Here is a 15,046-nt window from a genome sequence, read left to right as displayed (position 1 = left end):
TGATACTTGTTCGCCCTCTGGAACAAAAATGATACCAGATCCCCGAGCGAACTGGATTAAAGAGGGGGCCGGCGGCACGACTGAAGAAGCACATCAGGAGCGATTTTTTTTCTTCCGTGGATGGCTCTCGATAGTTTTTTACTTGCCTCTGCACCATACAACTTGTATTTTTAGCCTCCCAGTCTGTCATGGTGGACCAGCAGCCCATTTGCTGGGCGGGCCAACCTACAGAAACCAGCACTCGATTTTTCATCAAGCCCCTAACAAAGCAGGTGCAATTCTTCTCAGGAAGAAGGTGTGCCGTTGACACCCACACGTCACATACCCCATAGTAGGCATACTAACAAGTTCACACACAAATACAACATAAAAGGTAAACATTCGTATCAAACTCAGGCTCATAGGACATGTTCATATTCATAGCCAACATTCACTATCAACAACTCAAAAGATTCATATATACACAAGCTCAGCATATCTATGCATCCAAATGATTGATAGATCACACAAAAATATTCATGCATAATTCACAAAAAGATTCAGATATACACATGTTCAGTATGTTTATGCATCCAAATGGTTGAGATCACAACCAATATGATCCATGGACGAACTTTAATTACCTAGGGTAAAGACTGGTAAATGGTGTTCAGTCGGAGGTACTTCTTGCTAAAATTAGTTCTTGTACGAGTAAACTTTCGAGTACATAAGAGGCAGCACAGAGAATCTGAACTTTGCTTGTAGGTTTATCCTCAAATAGTGGCCTCGTGCCGAGCGAGGTTTGAGCAACTTGGCCACTACTTTCATCCAACTAGTTTACTGGCTCATCTTGGTCCTGTAGCTCGCCAAAATTCTACATTGCAGACGAGAAAGGAGGTAGTTGAGAAAATGAACCACCCAAAAATTTTGTGCAGTTCAACTGAAATGGAGCATCCCTGGCGTGCAGACTGATTAAGTGCCAGATGAATATATGCGTCAACCAACTTGTCTGGAATCTTTAGACTCCATGCCATACAGTTCGCTACCATATCTGCCGATAACCAAAAGGCACAAGTTGGGACCAAAGACTGGACTGTGTTCTTCTGGGCTATGCGCCAATCAATATTTTTGGCGTTCACTCTCCTAATACTTGGGAGTTTGACAACTGGTTGACGCTGGTTGATACTCGAATGAATATAGGCACTTCTTGTCAACATCGATGCTTGTCTGAGTGAACTTTGGAGTACATGGCAGTAGCATAAGTATTTGTCCATCTGATCATTTTGTGCAGTTCTACTGAAATCACCCAATACAATGATTTTCCTGCGAGTTCAGGCTCCAAGTTACTCCTTTATAAAATCGGCAAACAGTAGCACAATACCAAATTACCAATACATGACAAGCACAATAATCAGGATAAAGACCAATACCAACCTGTGTGAGGTAGCATATCAATTACTATTTCCTTTCACTGGAAGTCGAGACAAGCGACTGACAGGAAACGAAGGAAGCAACCAAGCCGAGACAAAGCGACTGACATGAAGGGAAGGAAGCGGTCGAGGAAATGAAGCACCTAAAGTTTTTGTGCAGTTCCACCAAAATCGAGCATCGCTGTTGGCACATATATTGAGATAGTGAGATTACTGTAATAGTGGACTAGTTGATGAAACATACACTAACGAATAGAAGCACCCTCATTATCTTAATGGGTAAAGTTAGCAACATAGTAGTCTTGCTTAAAGAGAGGTATTAGTTTATTTAATCAGTGCCAATTAGCTCAACACTCAAAACATTGCCATGTATCATAGGTTGCAAAACTTTAACGTGCAAAGATAAAGGAGTTTCTCATGACAGTAGCAACACAGTAGCACAATACATATATAGGTACAACAAACTAATATGGCTGAAGGCCTTAGGCTGGTACCAACCTGAGCAAAATATGCTTATTCAAGTAATTCCAGAAGAGATGATAAAGCACTCACTGGAATGACTCAATAGTATATATTTTTGTGCACTTCAAATGTATGGTTGAAATAACTCTTGTTTACCAGTGGTGAGATTATATCGAAAGATTATCAAGAACTTCTAGCAGAGTTAAAGCACTGGCTGGGATATAGTTCATTGTATTCTCTAGTGCAGTTCCACTAAAATGTACGATTGGCACAACATGATCCCTGTTTGCACAAGTAGGAAAAAGGTGAAACCTTCATTAGCTTAGTGAGAAAGGATAGAAAGACAATAGCATTATTATGTCATGACACTACCAAGATTCCCTCCCTGCTCCACCACATGATTCACCTCCAGATACATATATACACATACATGATTCAGCATAGGGTGCTACTAAAAATTTGTTTAACTCTGACGGGAAAATTAGGCAGCAATAAATTAGTGCTACTTAAGTACTCCTGATTAATTAAGTGACCTTGCAGGAGAGACGACAGAAGTGGAAGGGCCCTGGAGGATCGTCTCACATGTAAGGGAGACATTGCCGGTGCCCTTGAATGGCCTCGACTGAGGCCTCGGCTTCGGCAAGATCAACTTAGCACTGTTGATCGTGTAGAGGTGGGTCACACATGCATCCAGAATCGGGTTAATTAGTATGATGTGCCGTTAAGCCAAGTACTACTATGCTGCATTTCTCTATCTGTCTCTACTCTATTATGTATTACTCTTATACTCTTACAAAAAACAGATTTGGTGATCTTGTTGTTAAGTGCATCTTGATGTTACGTGCAACGAACGAGCATCTTGCTAGTCTTCCAAGTAAATTAAGACTAGTAGCAACACAGCAATACAACACCACTAGCAAGATTTCAGGATAACATAGGACGGTACCATCGTGTGATCTTCTTCATTTCCTCCTCCTCCTTCTTCTTCTTCTTCTTCTTCTTCTTCTTCCTCTTCATGCTCTGTTTCTCTTTCTCCTCACCAGTTGGTGAAACCAAGTACATGATTGGCCTTCTAGTTCAGAATTGGTTTTGTCAGTGAGGGAGTACAAGTGTACTAGTAAAAAATAGCATTATTTTCTCATGGCAGTCGGAAAACAGAGATGAACATATGCATTAAATATCATTCTTACCTAAAGGAAGGTTATGGCACCAATATGGATGATGAGGATTGGAACACATATCTCCCTTTGTGCAGTTCCACCGAAATGAACCAACTGTTCCATTCTGACATTCCAGTTAAACAACACAAAAGTCACTTCTTTTAAGAAGAGTTTTGTGCAGTGCACCAAAAGGTCACAACAGCAACCAGGTGAATTGGATATCCCTGTTTGCACAAAAAGGTACAGAGGAAATAGTCAGAGTCTCAAACAATTACAGGCAAAAACATTTGGCTAAACTTGTCGTGGCTTATAACAGTGCCATGGCTTCATTTTTACCAGGGACATTGGATTAAGAACAGCTAAATAATTAGTATAAGGGCATGGGACAGTGGGTGCACCAGCAGTCCAGCACCATGTACGTAAACAGGGGCATAAAGTGGTGATTCATAGTTTGTTCCCCCGAGAAACAAACATCCAAGAAACATATTTGGGTTGGTCCCATTTTTGTTCACTCTAGCCACCTACTCCTATGTGTGGATAGCAAATCTAGTCCTAGTCATACCACTATGTACAACGTAATCCTATATTTCCCTTTTTGACCAACATACCGGTTGGATGACCAGTCTGTACTACTTTCACCCCCTTTCCTTCCTGTTTGTACCAAGCCCGATGTACATACTAAATTCCCCCACCCCCACTTTATTTCTTGTTTGAACCAACTACTCCCTCCGTTCGGAATTACTTGTCATCAAAATGAATGTGTCTAGAACTAAAATACATCTAGATACATCCATTTCAATCACAAGTATTTTTGGACGGAGGGAGTACAAGATTTGACTCCATGAAGTAGCTTTACCTCTAACAATAGAAGAAAAAAACACTAGGTGACATTGGACCATCCGATCGAGAGGGGCTGAGAGGTAGAAAATGATGCACATGCAGCGATGTAGCGAGCTGGGGAGGTAGATCTAAGGCGGTTTCGAATGAAGATATACCTGAAGATTGTCGGGGTGTGGATAGGTGGGCGGAGGGAGGCCGAATCCGCCCACAGGCAACGACGAAGGGATCGGAGGACCTCCCGCGCTGGCGCTCGGCCAGAGATAACGGTGCCGCCGGCAGTGGGTCTCCACCCTCGCTATCGACGACGGCCTAAACGCTACCCCTCCTCCCCTTGACCGGCGGAGGGGGATATGTCCGGATCTATAACCAGCGGTGAGGATAGAAAGCCAGTGTTTTTTGAAGGGAGAAAGACAGTGTTACTACCCCTATCTTGTTTAGATCTAGAGAGGATGAGAGTGTGTGAATAGAGCAACCCTAGCAAGCAAGTGCGGAGGCTCCGGTCTATATATACGTAGTGGGGTAGTTTTCTTTTTTCACTCCATCAAGACAATCGTTTAAAATTGTGTACTACTACATGCCAGGTCGCGGGTTTTTTAGTTGTTGGTTGTTTTTTGAGATAGCTACCCGCTTGTTCCAAGTGGTGTTACGGTGTGCCAGGTCGCACTTTGTATCGTTCAAGTCTGGTACTACAAGTCCCTCCATTAAATGAACAACCACCCCCTCGTAAAAATTGTGAACAAGCCCACGGCTAAAATTAGCGGAAACGTGGGTTGCCCCAACATGCATTATTATTTATATTTTCTACTCCACATGTCATAGACACAAAAATAATGTGTCATAGACACAAAAATTGTGGCAAGATTCCCTTAGGCAAGCCAAAGTGTGTCTAACAATTTGAGCAACTCAGGTTAGGCAAGTGTGGCAAGTGTGGGAAAAATAATGTGGCAACATAAGACAAACATAGTCACAATCTAAACAGCCCCGTAATTTTTTGTGACATGCATGAAAATTTGGTTAGTTAAATTTATAGTCAAGATTTGGCAAGGTGCATCAAATCAACACATGCAAGTATCAAAAGGAAAGTCATGGCATGCATGCATGCGTTGTACTCCCTCCATTTCCAAATATAAGTCTTTTTAGAGATTGCAACAAGTGACTACATACGAAGCAGAATATGTCTGAATGTGTAAAAAGACTTAGGCTGGCCATAGTAGGGGTAACATAAGTAGTATCATGCACTTGGGACTCGCAAACATGCTTATGTGACAGGCAATTAAAGAAGAGAGAGATGGTTATAGTAACATAGGTAGATATCGTAACAAAATAAATGTGATGCTACTATGTGTCATGCATGTCAATAAATGAGACCACCTATGATACTACTAATCTATGATACTATGCACTATAGAGATAGTAACATAGACTATTAACATATGCATGTTACTAGTCTAAGTTACTCCCCACTATGACCAGCCTTATATCGAGTGTAGTGCTTTGATGTGTCGCATCAACTCGTAATAGACCGAGAAATTTGATTAGTACAGCGCCATCTCCCTCGTGGACTGAGCTCTGGTGCCTTAACTGCACCTGCCTTTGGCTGCATGACAGGAGGGCCAACCACCTGTTGGGCCCACCAGTCCTAGACGCAAAGGCAGGAGTAGTAAGTAGAAGCTTTCGCTACACGCTATCCCTCCCGCACGAGGTGGACAGACATGCAACAGTGGATTCGATATTGTAGAAGTAGGATTAACATCATTGTTCGTCTTCTCGAAGAGGCGAAGAGCCAAGCGAAACCCGAATGTGGCAGTTGCAAACGCTCGCGTGGTGCGGTGCCTTGTAGCACGCAAATAGTAGCCAGGCTCTTGCATGAGACAAAATTGCTATTGTTTTACAATTAAACTCCATCATCCATTGGTTGATACTCATTCTGCATAGGTCCACGCACTTAGCACCGTTTCCTCCTGGGGTCACCAATGTTTATTTGCTAATTAATAGCATTGCTTGCAATGAACTAGCCATTGCAAGTCAATAAAAGCATGCACACCTCTCATCTCTTATTGGTTGATAAGTCAAGAAACAAGAAACAAGGTAGAAGTTAATGCACCGCGCCTAAGTGTTTTGGGACTATTTGGTTTTCGTAAGATGACTTACACACCTAGACGTAGGGAGTAGTATAGCTTTGTAAACCAGAAAGAAGTATTTGCCTTTCTAGAGATTTCAACAAGTGACTAGACTACACCGCGTGCAGCCGTGCAGTACTCCCTCCCTTCCGGTTTATAGGGCTCAAATCTCAAATCTCATGAACCAAGGCATTTTGCGATTGGAGGAATGTATCTTGTACTACTTTACAAAACTACCCTAATTAAAATTATGCATTAATTAGGTAGTTCTCTCATTTTCCTCTCCGCCTTGGTCGCGGTGCACAATATTGAGCACTCCTATATGACTAGCCGCTCTATCTACATGCGGGACATTTCAAAGCATCCGGGCCGACGTGCCATCCACCAAATCACAGCGAGGTGCTACAGTCAAGACTCACCTCTCACCCCGGTGTGGCCGTCATGATCCGTCATATAACAAAACCCACACCTTTACCAGCAGTGGTAAGGTGGCCTCCAAGTTGGACTGGACGAAGCAACCACCATTTCCCTGGAATACTCGTTCAAGCCTTTCTTCCCTTTCTTGAAGAAAACCTCACTCCAGGCTACTCACTTCTGCCATTTTTCTTCTGTACCGACGAAGAAAAGGTGGGCGAATCAGTTATGCTGCTATATTTTCATTCCAAGAATCTTCTTTTTGCGAAGCACCGACCAATTCCCACATCATATTCTTTTCCCATTTTCATTGCGATTGTGGTTTCCTTTCGATTGCTTTTTGTTTGTCAGTTCATTGATGGATCCTGGAGCACTAGGCAAAGATTGTCGGCGGACAACCCACTGGAGACAGCGATCTCCAGGAACCGAGCACCGACCAATGAGTTGACCATGTTGGCGGGCCAACCCATGGAGACGAAGAACTCCAAGAAACAAGCACTGGCCAAAGAGTTGAGGACGTTGGCGGACGAACTCCTCAAAGAAAGTTGGAAGAACAGCAAGGGCCCCACCATGCCTACTGAGGGAGTCCCGGATTAGGGGGTGTCCGGATAGCCGGACTACCATCATCGGCCGAACTATCATCGGTCGGACTATCATCATCGACCGGACTCCAAGACTATGAAGATACAACATTGAAGACTTCGTCCCGTGTCCGGATGGGACTTTCCTTGGCGTGGAAGGCAAGCTTGGCGATATGGATATGTAGATCTCCTACCATTGTAACCGACTCTATGTAACCCTAGCCCTCTCCGGTGTCTATATAAACCGGATGGCTCTAGTCCGTAGGACAACAACAACCATTACAATCATACCATAGGCTAGCTTCTAGGGTTTAGCCTCCTGGATCTCGTGGTAGATCCACTCTTGTAAACATCCACAATATCAATATCAATCAAGCAGGACGTAGGGTTTTACCTCCATCAAGAGGGCCCGAACCTGGGTAAAACATCGTGTCCCTTGTCTCCTGTTACCATCCGCCTAGACGCACAGTTCGGGACCCCCTACCCGAGATCCGCCGGTTTTGACACCGACATTGGTGCTTTCATTGAGAGTTCCTCTGTGCCGTCACCGATAGGAAGGATGCCTCTTCCCGTCTTCAAGGACGGCATCTTCGCCGATGGAGCCTTGGCCGCTGGCCAAACTATCCGGCTAGGAGGTTTTCTTATGACCGCCTGTCCGGCCACCGCTTCAACGATGACCTCTCGTGTCATCAATAGCAATCTTCACGTCAACTCGAAATTCGCCGAGCAGTTAGATCCAGCAGAGCTCTCGTCTGTAAACGAACTCTTGGATCGGATCGCCGCCCTGGGAGTCGCTACAGACTACAATCGGATCGGGCTTAAAACCGATCTGAGAGAGATTAACTCTCCCCAGGTTACCCACCGCGTCACGGTGGTAGAGGAACATCGCGACGATCCTTCTCCCATATTGAAAACTAGTCGTGTCCGGGCTACCGAACCCTCCATGCCGGATTCCTGCGGAGGAGTGGATTCCGATCAAGCACTGAAAATAAAGTCAGGCATCGGACCAGACTCGTTGGACAACGTTCCACTTTCCAAGCTTCCAAATTTGGAAACTTCTCGGCCCTTGAGCCTCGAGATGGGCAGGGTCCCGGACTCAATTAGGCTCGCCCGTCCAGATATATGCGAACTATCTCTAATCCGGCAAGAGCCAGCCGAAACAGTACATCATTACTGGGCCAGATTCCTCCTGGTCATGGACCGGATAAAGGACTGCCGAGAGGAAAACGCAATCTCGATCTTTTGCAACAATTGCACGAACAGGGGAATCTTGAACGCCGTCAGCCATCGTGAAATCACACGTTTCGCCGACTTGGCATCCATAGCGTGAAAGTACTGTGCCATAGAAAGTTTCCGGAAAACCGAAGATAGGTTTTGGGATAATCCGGCCCCGAATATAGCCCCAGTCCGCAACAAAAGGGTGCATTACACTCAGGCACCAGGTAAAAGAACCAAAAAACAGAAGCCCCTTAAAGGGAACGGAACCGTACTGGAGGGATGGCTCAGCAAACCCTGTACAATTCACAGTACCAAGGGCGCCACCCCAACACATAGCCTTCGTGCATGTTGGATATTACGGCAGGTGGCCAAAAGTGGCGAGGAGCTTCTAGCCCCGCGAAAACACACCAACAATACCGGTACGGTATCAACAGTCTTCGAGACTTTCGCATCAAACAATATGCAGAAACGAACAATCCACAGCCTTGCCGAAGTCTACCAAGTAGCAACAACAAATCCTTGGAGCGACGCGGCCATCACCTTCAACGCCAGCGATGAACCCAAATTCCGAATAGCCCGAGCACCAGCCACATTGGTCCTCAGTCCAATAGTGGACGGCTTTCGACTTACCAAGGTACTCATGGATGGCGGCAGCGGATTGAACCTCATTTACGAGTAAACTCTTCAAAAAATGGAAATAGACTGGAGCCGCATTGAGCGAAGCAGCACAACCTTCAGAGGAATAATCCCTAGCCGGGAAGCACGCTGCACCGGAAAAATCACACTCGATGTGGTGTTCGGCTCACCAGACAATTACAGGTCCGAAGAAATCACGTTCCAAGTGGCCCCGCTCAGCAGCGGACACCACACTATATTAGGACGAGAGGCGTTCACAATTTTCCAAGCCGTACACCATTACGGGTACATGAAGCTCAAAATGCCTGGGCCCGGCGGGATAATCACTCTCGTTAGTGATCCGGACATAGCACTCCGCGCCGAAAACAAAAAAGCCACATTAGCCCTGGAGGCACTATCCGAAGCCCTAGCGGCAGAGGAACTCACCGCGCTGCGCGCTACGGTGCACAGAGATGATGTGATACTCGATAAGAGATCCAAGTCCACCTCCTTTAAACCAGCGGACGAAATTATAAAATTCCAGGTCCACCCAACGGACCCAACAAAGACGGCCTCCATCGGGGCACAGTTGAACCCTGATTTAGACGCCGCGCTGCGAGAATTCCTTCGGGAAAATTGGGACATTTTCGCCTGACATCCTTCAGATATGCCAGGAATCCCTCGCAGGTTGGCAGAGCATAGCCTAAACATCCTAAAAGGGTTCAAGCCAGTCAAACAGGCTCTTCGACGATTTTCCGAACCCAAAAGATAGGCAATGGGAGAAGAACTAGCCAAACTATTGGAAGCCGGATTCATCAGAGACATCAAACATCCGGATTGGCTAGCAAACCTGGTAATGTTACCAAAGAAGGATAGATCCTGGCGCCTATGTGTCGACTTCAAAGACCTAAATAAAGCCTGCCCAAAGGATCCCTTCCCCCTCCCCCGCATCGACCAAATCATCGATACCACTGCAGGGCACGATTCATTGTGCTTCCTGGACGCATACTCCGGCTATCATCAAATCAAGATGGCAGAAGCGGATCAAGCCGCAACGGAGTTCATTACTCCATATGGACCATTCTGCTTCAACACGATGCCCTTCGGACTTAAAAACGCCGGCGCAACATATCAGCGCATGATTCAGACATGTCTGGCTACCCAGATCGGCAAAACAGTAGAGGCATACGTAGACGACGTAGTCATCAAAACCAAACACGTTGAAACTCTAGAAGACGACTTGAGGGTCACATTCGACAACCTCCGAGCATATGACATCAAGCTGAATCCGGAAAAATGCGTTTTCGGCGTATCAGCCGGAAAGCGCTTGAGCTTCATTGTATCCGGTAGAGGAATTGAAGCAAATCCAGCCAAAATCCGAGCCCTATCATAGCTGGATATTCCAAAAAACCTCAAACTGATCCAGAAATTGACTGGATGCGTGGCGGCTCTCAGCCGCTTTATCTCCCGCCTAGGAGAAAAGGCATTGCCCCTCTATCGCCTCCTCAGGCACACCGAACACTTCGAGTGGACGGATGCTGCCACTACCGGACTCGAAGAAATAAAGGCCATATTGGCAAGGAATCCGGTCCTGGCTGCGCCCAACCTGGGCGAACCTATGTTGTTATACATCACGGCAACACATCAAGTAGTAAGCGCGGTGCTCGTCGTAGAACGAGAAACAGAAGGGCATAAATTCCCTCTTCAAAAACCAGTGTACTACGTATCCACTGTTTTAACCCCCTGCAAGTCCCGTTACCCGCACTATCAAAAGATAGCGTATGCGGTGTTCATGGCATCCCGGAAGCTCCGACACTACTTTCAAGAGTGTACGATAACAGTGGCCTCCGAAGTACCCCTAAATGACATTATAAATAACCGCGACGCAACGGGCAGGATTGCAAAATGGGCCATTGAGCTCTTACCATTCGATATAACTTACAAACCCCGGCGAGCTATAAAGTCGCAAGTTTTGGCTGACTTTGCCGCTGAGTGGACTGAAGCCGAACTCCCTAAAGAGTACGACGCGTACTCCAATTGGATTATGTATTTCGACGGCTCCAAAATGTTGGCCGGATTGGGGGCTGTCATCGTACTAACGTCCCCAACCGGGGACAAAGTCCAATACGTACTTCAGATAATGTACACGGACTCCAACAACGCAGCCGAATACGAGGCCCTCTTACATGGCCTCTGGATGGCAATCTCCATGGGCATCCAACGCCTAGAGGTGCGCGGGGACTCAAACCTCACAATATCCCAAGTAAATGGAGACTTTGACGCCAAGGATCCAAAAATGGCAGCCTATCGCAACGCTGTCCTTAAAATGTTAGCTCGGTTCGAAGGACTTGAATTCCACCATGTAGCCAGAGATAATAACCAAGCGGCCGACGTATTGGCACGCATCGGCGCAAAACGTGATGATGTCCCTCCAAATATCTTCCTGGAACGGCTGTTCAAGCCATCCGTACTATGGGAAGAGGAGTCCGGAAATAACAAACTGGAGGCAGCCGCAGAGCAATCTGACATAACCGGCGATCCAGCCGACGAAACAACACCCTCAGCTCACGACATAATGGCAGTAATCGCCCCATGGACAGAGCCGTTCCTAGACTACTTGCTTAGGCAGGAACTCCCCGAAGACCATAATGAGGCCCGCTGCGTAGTCCGGCGATCTAAAGCCTACAAGGTCCATGAGGGAGAACTCTATAAGAAAAGCACAACCGGAGTCCTTCAACGGTGTATCTCCGAAGAGGAAGGGCGAGACCTTCTGGCTGAAATTCACGCCGGACTAGGCGGACACCATGCCGCAGCCCGGGCCCTTGTAGGAAAGGCATTCCATACAGGATTTTATTGGCCGATGGCCCGGGCAGATGCTCAGGACTTAGTCCAAAGATGCGTCGGTTGTCAGCTCTTTGCTAATCAGAGCCACATGCCACCCACCGCCCTCAAAACTATACCCATTACCTGGCCGTTCGCGGTCTGGGGGCTTGACATGGTTCGACCACTTAAAGGGGGAACCCACAAGCAAAGGTACCTATTGGTCATGGTGGATAAATTCACCAAATGGATAGAGGCCAAGCCAGTTAAAATGGCAGAGTCCGGACCAGTGATAGACTTTATATCCGGGGTAGTACACCGTTATGGTGTCCCCCACAGCATCATCACCGATAACGACACGAACTTCACGGCCGATGAGGTTAAATCATGGTGCAAAAATATGGGCATCAAGCTCGATTACCCTTCAGTCTATCATCCTCAAACCAACGGTCAAGTGGAACGAGCAAATGGTCTAATAATGAGCGGCATCAAACCCAGACTAGTGCGGTCCCTTATGAAATCTGACATGCACTAGGTAGAGGAGCTCGACTCCGTACTCTGGGGGCTACGGACAACGCCTAACCGTACTACCGGATTCACACCATTTTTTATGGTATACGGCGCAGAAGGAGTTTTGCCCTGCGACATCATTCATGACTCACCTCGAGTGCGCATGTACAAAGAAAGAGAAGCCAAGTTGGATCGGCAGAACAGCTTGGACGCATTGGAGGAAGAACGCGACGTCGCCAAGGCTCGTTCCGCATTCTATCAGCAGCAGGCTCGAAGATACCAAAGCAGAGAAGTACGGGCCAAGACTTACAACGTTGGCGAACTGGTTCTACGCCTGCCGGACAAGAAAAAGGACAAGCTCCCCAAATGGGAAGGCCCCTTCATCATCGATAAAGTCTTGACCGGCGGAGCATACCGTCTATGAAATGCGTCGGATAACCGACTCGAGCCGAACCCATGGAATGCAGCCCGCCTTCGAAGATTCTATGCCTAGCGCCGGACTAAGAGTTCGTCCCTTTCCCCCCGTCCAATTTTTTTTACTTCAGCTGCCTTTTGTTTATCTTTTTCTTCTCAACCCCATTCATCAAAGCCTTAAAAGGCCTACTTGCGCATCGTTCGCGCGCAACTAATGTGCTATCCGCACTCATTATACCTGGGGGCTTCTTTACCAGAAGCTTAATTATAAGGGCTTCATGCCCAGCACATGTGTCAAGCCTCCACATGTACCTTTTGTTCACCATTATATGCATCGATATGACTTAAGTTTTGGCCAAGCTAGGTTGCCTGGATCCTGTGCTTACCCCTACGTTCCCGATTGTTCGGCTAGGAGGTAAAGGGAGCACCTCTGCGATTGTTACTGCCGGGTCAGCCGGATGTGTACCTCAGACTGGGTGAAGCCGAAAGCTAGCATTCTTAAGGGAATATTCGGTCGGTGACTTAAAAGATGATTTTTTATCTACTTATTTATCTGCCCCCAGATGTTTTTCGGCTTTTTTTGCAGTCCGGACATGCACTTTAGGGCATGCCACCCCCAGAGGAAACAAACCCTTAACGGAACTATTCTCCCTGGAAGATGTTTCTTACTACCCATGTAATATAACATAACTAGTTGGGCACTTGTCTGATAAAGCACTAATGACCCCTACGCCTGGTCTCCATGCTTACCCCGGTTGTTTCATAACCGAGAAGGTATTAGGACACACTCCGGACTCTAGGGTCCCGAGGTCGAAGCGAAAAGGTCGGCAAAGACAAACGATCTACAATCCGGCTAGAAGGCATTTTACATGTCATTTTATAATACATTGTCAAATCGACTGATTGTATTCTTCCTCAATCCCGTCTAACAAGTTGTCTAATTAATAGTCCTGTTGGGAAAATTTAGCGGCCAACTCTACTTGGCCGTATACTAAACTCACAGGGATCTCCTTCCCATCGGGCCCCACAGGTCCGACTTCGGCCATGTGGTTGGGATCCGCCTTCTTTTACCGTGTCTTTACCATGGCCCAGGCCTCCCTGGCACCTTGGCGGCAGGCCAAAATCTTCCATAAATGGAAGCGCTGCCGCACTCCCTGAAGCTTCTCCGCAAGCTCCCCAAGACCCTCGGGTAAGGAGAAGGCTGGCCATAAAGCCTGGATGACGCCGCTCATTGCCTGCCGAACTCGTTCGATCAGTTGCAACAATTCGGGAAGTTGATCACCCGTTGATACGGGCATCTCCTCCGCAGGGCGACCCGTGAGCATACCTGCAGACATATTTTGTCAAATTGACTTCCTCGCCGAACTCTTCTTTTCAAAGGAGTTCGCTCAAGAACTTACTATAGATGCCGCGACGAAGCCGCTAATTCTCCTTAACGGAGCCCGACAACTCAGCCCGAACGCCTTTCAGCTCTTCTCCAAGCGCATGGGCATCCTGGAGCTTGTTCCTTTCATGTTGCACCTTATGCAGCACCCTCTCGTCGGCCTTTAGTTGGCGCAGAAGTTCTTGCCCGTCCGGATCTTGTCCGGCAGCACCTGCAACGTCATTTTTTAGACTTGCGCAAAGGCCAAACGCTACTTATCTTTCTAAAATAATGCGTTACTAGGAGAGGTCCCTGTGTTTCCTCCTGCGCCAGAGAGGGCGGCCTCAAGTTGGGCCTTGCACTCTTGCAGCTCCTGAGACAGTTGGGTATTCTTCTCGGTAAGATCCTACGTTTCATATGATCCTTAAATCAGTTAATATAACTACTTTAAGTCTCGGGGGCTACTAGCATATATAACTATTAAATTCTCTTACCCGTATGTCTTTTACATACTGCTCCGTGGCTCTTGTAAAACCATCTTGAGCAGCACGAAGGTGCGCGTCCCCCGCGTTAAAGGCATTCAATGCCTCGGGGGAGAAGCACGCGTCACGAAATACTGTCCGGCGGAGCCTGTGATTCATGGCACTCTCCACCTCAGACTTGGTGGCGGACAGTCTGTCAGCATCCTCCATCGGAGGAACGTCCGGCTTGCGCCTTGCGCTCGCATCCCCCTCCAGACCAGGTGCTGGAGCCTGTCTAGTAGAGGTTGGATTGGCAACCTCCACGCCCGCAGTCCGGCGGGCGCTTTTTTCCCTACAAAAGTCATGAGCACTCAAACGCTTCCTAGGAACGTTGCTCTAAATAATGGATTGTGAGCTACACCTTTGCGGCGACGTTTCAGTCCGCGCCGCGCTCCTCTTCCGCCTACTGGTTCGGACTGGCCTTTGTTGGTCAGCCACCGCGGGCTCGGCTTCTCGCCCTAGGGGTGCCTCTTGCACAGCGCCATCATATACGGTGGTCAGAAATAAGCAAGGAAGGAATGACGGTGTCAGGACTTCGGTCGCAATCACCTGGGAAGCCGGATATAGTCCGGGATAGTCGGCCGTGATGGCGACTAAAG

This window comes from Triticum dicoccoides, chromosome 4B, assembly GCF_002162155.2.
Source record: "Triticum dicoccoides isolate Atlit2015 ecotype Zavitan chromosome 4B, WEW_v2.0, whole genome shotgun sequence".
Lineage (NCBI taxonomy): Eukaryota > Viridiplantae > Streptophyta > Magnoliopsida > Poales > Poaceae > Triticum > Triticum dicoccoides.
This window is presented reverse-complemented; position numbering follows the sequence as displayed.